This window comes from Magnolia sinica, chromosome 7 (assembly GCF_029962835.1).
Source record: "Magnolia sinica isolate HGM2019 chromosome 7, MsV1, whole genome shotgun sequence".
Lineage (NCBI taxonomy): Eukaryota > Viridiplantae > Streptophyta > Magnoliopsida > Magnoliales > Magnoliaceae > Magnolia > Magnolia sinica.
The window spans coordinates 56260823-56266646 of record NC_080579.1 but is presented as its reverse complement, the minus strand read 5'-3'; the positions used below and the strand labels follow the sequence as shown (position 1 = coordinate 56266646).

Here is a 5824-nt window from a genome sequence, read left to right as displayed (position 1 = left end):
ATGCCAGGGCACATGCAATGCGGTGCATGAACATGATTACCAAGTTTTTATTAGTCCTTTTCATACAGCAGGATTGGGAAGCTAAGGTACCTTCCCTATATCAATTCTCAAACAATGATCCATTCTAGGGTCGTCAGTCCTAGACAATCTTATACGATGTTATGGTTCTAGGTCGCTGCAAAGGGCTCGTCACCAATCAATGCATGCCTAGTCATACCTTAGTTGCTACATGAAGGCTTGTCGCCTCAATGCAGTATCACAGTATGCTCAAGGTCACTACAAAGGGCTCGTCACCAATCAATGTAGGCCGACAGCACGAATATAGTGTCCCATACCACCATAATCGACTCACGAGTTTGGTTGCTCACTGATCACTATGGAGAGGCTCGTCACCCCAGCGTAGGCCGACAGCTCGACCACGGTGTCCCATACCACCATGCCCGACTCATGAGTCTTAGCGGATCAAGGTACCATGGTTAACGAGTTTTGCACTGATAAGTTTGGTACCGTAGATTCAAAGTAGCATCCATACATGGTGAACATCCATCGGGCCAATCGGGTTACTTGACGAGCTCGACTAGCACGAGCGTACGTTGAGTTGAATGACATGAAGTGCGCAAACACTCTGTGTGGCCAAACCACTGCCGACAACCCTAATACGACTCAGGTTCGTCAAACACGTCCTACGTGGCGAAAGCTACCTCAGGCACGAACTCAAAGTTTATTACCGATTGCCTGGACCAGAACATAGCCCCATACACATTCAACTACAATAGCAAACATATTATAAGATACAAGATAAAGTGAATCCATACACATGCATTTCATAATTAAAGCGGTAAAATTAACAACTTGCATGGAGGAAATCATACACATAGTTAACATGAATAGTTAGACTAAGCAATTCATGGAGGAAATAATACACATAAGGAAGATGGTTGAGATTTCACATCTCAACTCCCTTATAAGTCACATCTTACTAATTTCGAACTTATTCAGACATTTTCACAAGCAGTTAGACTACACTTGGCAACATACATCACATATGTCAGCCATATTACATATTAGGGCAATTCCTTTCGACAAGGAGTTGTTGCATAGATAAAAATCATATTCCTACGACAAATAATCATGGCAATCACAATGTCAAATTCCAAATGCATACAGACATTTCAACTAACACATGATTCACACTATTCACAACATAGATTATACATATACGGAAAATGAAACAGATATCCCATTTGGCATGTGAAATGGCACCCATGTCAGGAATAAATCATTAAGTGACATTGAAAGCCTTGAAAACCATAACCTATATGAATATAGTCCGCACCTTAAACCAGAAATGGCGCAACAGATTCGATTTAGACAATGAGTCTCCGTCAACAGCGAATAGGTAACCTAAAGCATGAACTAGATTAACTACATTGACACTTAGACTATTCTAAGTTCCAAAATAGGTTATGGTTTGATTGACTTACCCAAAAATGAGATTAGAGTCACCGGAAAAATGATTCAGATGCGAAGGATTAGGTACGCAGGGTAACTGGAAGGAATTCCAAGATGATTCACCAACTACTCTCTCTCTCTCTCTTTTCCTCTCTCTTCTAGCTAGGGTTTGGAAAATTCGTATGAAATTTGAGAGTGAGGGTTTAAGGTCTTTATATAGGCCTAAAATTGATGGAATTAGCTCCACGACCAAGGTATACGTAGGTTATAACCAAATTGAGTTTATTTCAATTCAATGGAGCGTTTCTGGAGGTCCTCTTACTGAATGCGGTCGGACTTAAGATCACTCATTTCAGATCTTAAGCAAGTTAAATTTTCAGTCCGATTGGGTTTCTAGATCGTCCATGGCAGACCAATTTCAGTTCAACGGTCACCGAAACTCGATCAGGGCCACAAGCACTTTGACATGTGTGGGACATTTTTCCTGATCCGTGGGTGAATTTGGGTCAAAATCCAACAGTCAGAATGCTTAAAATCGATGCACAAGCGACACGACTCAGATTACTTAAATTCATAGTTAATTTCTAAATAAATTCACCTTTCTCACACTCTTGACTCCGGACTCATGCAAATCGTCACAGGACATCATCTGGACTTGATTTTCAAGGTGATTGTCAAGTCCAACTAGGCGGTCATAATTGTCTAAGTTTATCTTAATTGGACTTTCGACGTGCGGTCCAGGTCTGAAACAAAGTTTCTGAATGCTCCCGAGAGCAACTGGGTTTAGAGTTGAATCCTAAATTTCAGGGTAATATAGCGCTAACGATTTTACAGGTTTTGGATCTTACAGATCATATTTAAAGTGGTTGGTGCTAATTTCATATGTAATCTAGTTTAGCGCTACTTAATTCACGTTTAATTTCTAAAGGATTGGGTTCTAAGAGAAATCTGGTTGAGGTGGTACTCGGGTCTTTGTATGGAATTTTCCAGGATGTTACAACCATCGTCCCATGGGCATGATAGGGTGACGGAATCCTTCCTAACTTTCACAATTCTCTTAGGATTGGTTGTGGGTTTAGTAAATTGCTATTGTGAGCAATTGTTTTCTGGGCATGGTTTTGTGATAGAATCACTTCCAATTCTTCACCACTCTCATCCATTGATGATTAGATCTATGAGAAGTTCAGAGATCTGATAAATCTCTTCTTGCCAATTAGATAAGATAGGACTCTGATTGCAGTTGTGTCCTTGAATCATGCAAGGTATCATGCAAGGTAGCTTCCCAATTGCTACAAGTGGATCCTTGGCACCCTAGTTTCCCACCTTTGAATTTCTTAAGTTTTTCATTAAAATCTCTCACAATTACTCCCTACTTTCTTATTTTAGGTTTTCATCTTTTTCTAGTTCTTCTTCTATTTGTTGTCAAAAAACACACGAGATTAGTCCCAGTGGATTCAACGTTGGTCTCACTGAGATTATTACTACATTGTAACCCTATCCTTGGGGTTGTGAACAAGTTTTTGGCGCCGTTGCCGGGGACTAATGGTTTTTTTTTTTTTTTTTTTTATAGATTAAGTAGTTTTAGAATTAGGTTAAGATTAGGATTTGTTTTTTGTTTTTAGAAACTTTCTAATTCTAGGTTTTTTTTTTTTTAAAAAAAGAAACTAACTTATTTTCTAATTCTAGGTTTAGAACTTTCCTAATCAGTTTTTAGAAACTTTCTATTTTCTATTTTTAGAAACTTTTCTTAAAAATTAATTTACTTTCTATTTTTATTTTTAGGAGCTTTCTAATTTTAGAATTTCTATTTTTGGAAACTATCTTCTTTTGTTTTGTCTTGCAGGATTTTAATTAGGAACTTCTAATTTGGTAAATTCTTTCTAATTCCCTATCTTTCTATTTCTAGATTTCTATTTCCTTTCCCTCTTTTAGGTTTAGGTTAAATATGAAATTGAGGGCGGAGAGTGTTTCATGCCCAAGTGGGTTCGTGACAACACTCTACGTCTCTTGAGTGAAGGAAGAATGGTTGAGGGGTTATCTATCCATAATAGGATTAGACACCACTTGAGATCCTTAGAGTTAATTAAGGATATGACTATAAATCAACCGGGAAGACATCCTCAACCTAGGGTTGAGGAAGTCCAGGATGAGAATGAGGTGCAACAAGCACCCCTGCCTTGTACTTTGTGAGATTATTTACAACTAGCAAGGGTGAGTACGCCCTCATGCATGGTTTTTCCATAAAATACGGGACACATGGATACCAAGCTAGGGGTGATCCAACTCCTTCCAAAATTTTATGGACTTGAATCTGAAAGTCTATATTTACACTTGAAAGAGTTTGATGAGATCATATCCAGTTATATTTTCCAAACGTGTCTGAGGACACGGTCAGACTGAAACTCTTTCCTTTTTCTTTGAAAGAGAAAGCTAAGACATGGTTGCATTCACTACGTCTCAGATCTATTGGCACAAGGAATGAAATGATAAAGGAGTTCATAAAGAAATTTTTTTCACATCATAAATCAAACACCCTTACAAAGTCAATTATGAACTTCGCCTAAAAGGATGATGAAACATTCTTCCAATGTTGGGAGTGGTTCAAGGATCTTGTCAATTCATGCCCACAACATGGTTTTGAAATGTGGCGCGTTACACACTTTTTCTATGATGGACCGACATCTTCCATGTGCCAATTGGTCGAGACAATGTGCAATTGGGAATTCATGAATAAAAATGTTGATGATGTGTTGGACTACTTAGACAGACTTGCTGAAAGCGCACAATCATGGGACACTTACCCAAAATCAAGCACCACTTCTAGGCCCACTCAATCAAAGGAGATGGGCGGATTATACCTTCTGAAAGACAATGATGAAAAGGCCGAGCTAAGTCCTAAAGGGGGGGGGGGAATAGGACTATGCCAAATTAAAAATTTAAGAGCGAAATAATAAACAAATAAACAAAGATAGCACTAAACAATCTCACAAGGCAGAAATGAATAGCAACCTTAAATGTACAAGTATTGAGAGGTTGATACAGATGTTGTTCTATGGACAACCTTACACTAAAAACCAATGGCTTGTGGTAGGACAACCTGATTCCTAGAACGGTCTGTGTATCAAAATCTCAAACTGATATAGAGGAATAAAGAATAAAAATAGCAGAAAATAAACTAAGCTATTACAGCATCCCCACACTTGCATAAAAAAGATTACAACATTCTCCATAAAGGATAAATTTTTTTACAACATTCACACAAAGCCACAATCAATCAACCACCACTACACCAGATATTATAGTGGTTCGCTTGTGTGTACACAACTGTTCAGAGAAACAACCACACAACTACTCCACTCCCAATATCCTCTCCCTTGGTATATTGGCTTTCACTATGAAATAGGTTTTTCAAGGTTTAACTAAAACTTTCACAATTGTATCTTTCAAGTGGGCTTACACAATTCAAAAACTCCACACTTTGAGATTTTCTGGATCACCTTAAAAAACCTAAAAAGGAAAGAGAGATTTTTCTGGTACAACCTCAAAAATTAAAAAGAAATTTACAGAAATTTAAATATACTTATCTGGATATTCTCCTTTGATGACGCCTGGTAGAACCAATTCGAAGTAGATATTTAATGTCCACACTCACTTATGAATGGGTTCTAAGTTCTAAATGATTTTTAGATTAAATCACCTCAGGCTAGCTTGATTTGATTTTGATCTCAAGAAAGGGGAAAGCATAAATCCCTTCTTCGATTAAGATTGGAATAGAGAATCCAAAATCAAATACAAAAAGCTAAATTAAAGAGAATATTAAATGAACACAATTAGCTTAAGAATATCACAAAATTATCTCTTAGAGTGGTGTCTTGATCTTGCTTGAATGACTTACCAAACTATGAAATTCGTGCTCAATTTATAGGCACAAAAACTATTCACTCGACTGGTCCAGTGGTCGGTTCGACTGGTCGAAGGACCAACAAGATTTTAAAAATTCGGGTGCAACACGATAAGATCGCTACTCGACTGGTTGAGTGGCCTGCTCGACTGGTCGAGTGGGACCAAGTTTGGTTGTTGGACTTTGAGTCGAGGCTAATTGACTGGTCAAGGGTCCAACAGAAAATCCCAAAAATTCACAACAAACCTAAGACTGGTCGAGGGAATTCTTAGACTGGTCGAGCCAGTGTCTGGACTAGTCGAACATAGGCTAAGACTAGTCGAGAACAAGCCTACAAAATTATATAATGACCCAAACGAAGTATACAATCAATATGACCTATCCTATGGTCAATCTAGTGTCATTCATACCTTATTAGTGTAGATTAAACATTGAAACATCATTCGCTTTAGTTGATAGTTGATCTTGAAG

The 5824-nt window shown here is 38.0% G+C and overlaps 1 non-coding gene across 1 annotated transcript; it reads right to left on the bottom strand.

The window, feature by feature from the left end:
* Positions 1 to 3983: 3983 nt before the first annotated feature.
* On the bottom strand, positions 3984 to 4090 carry LOC131252335 (small nucleolar RNA R71). The gene has a single exon (XR_009174361.1). It is a non-coding gene; the product is annotated as a small nucleolar RNA R71 (small nucleolar RNA).
* Positions 4091 to 5824: the final 1734 nt, after the last annotated feature.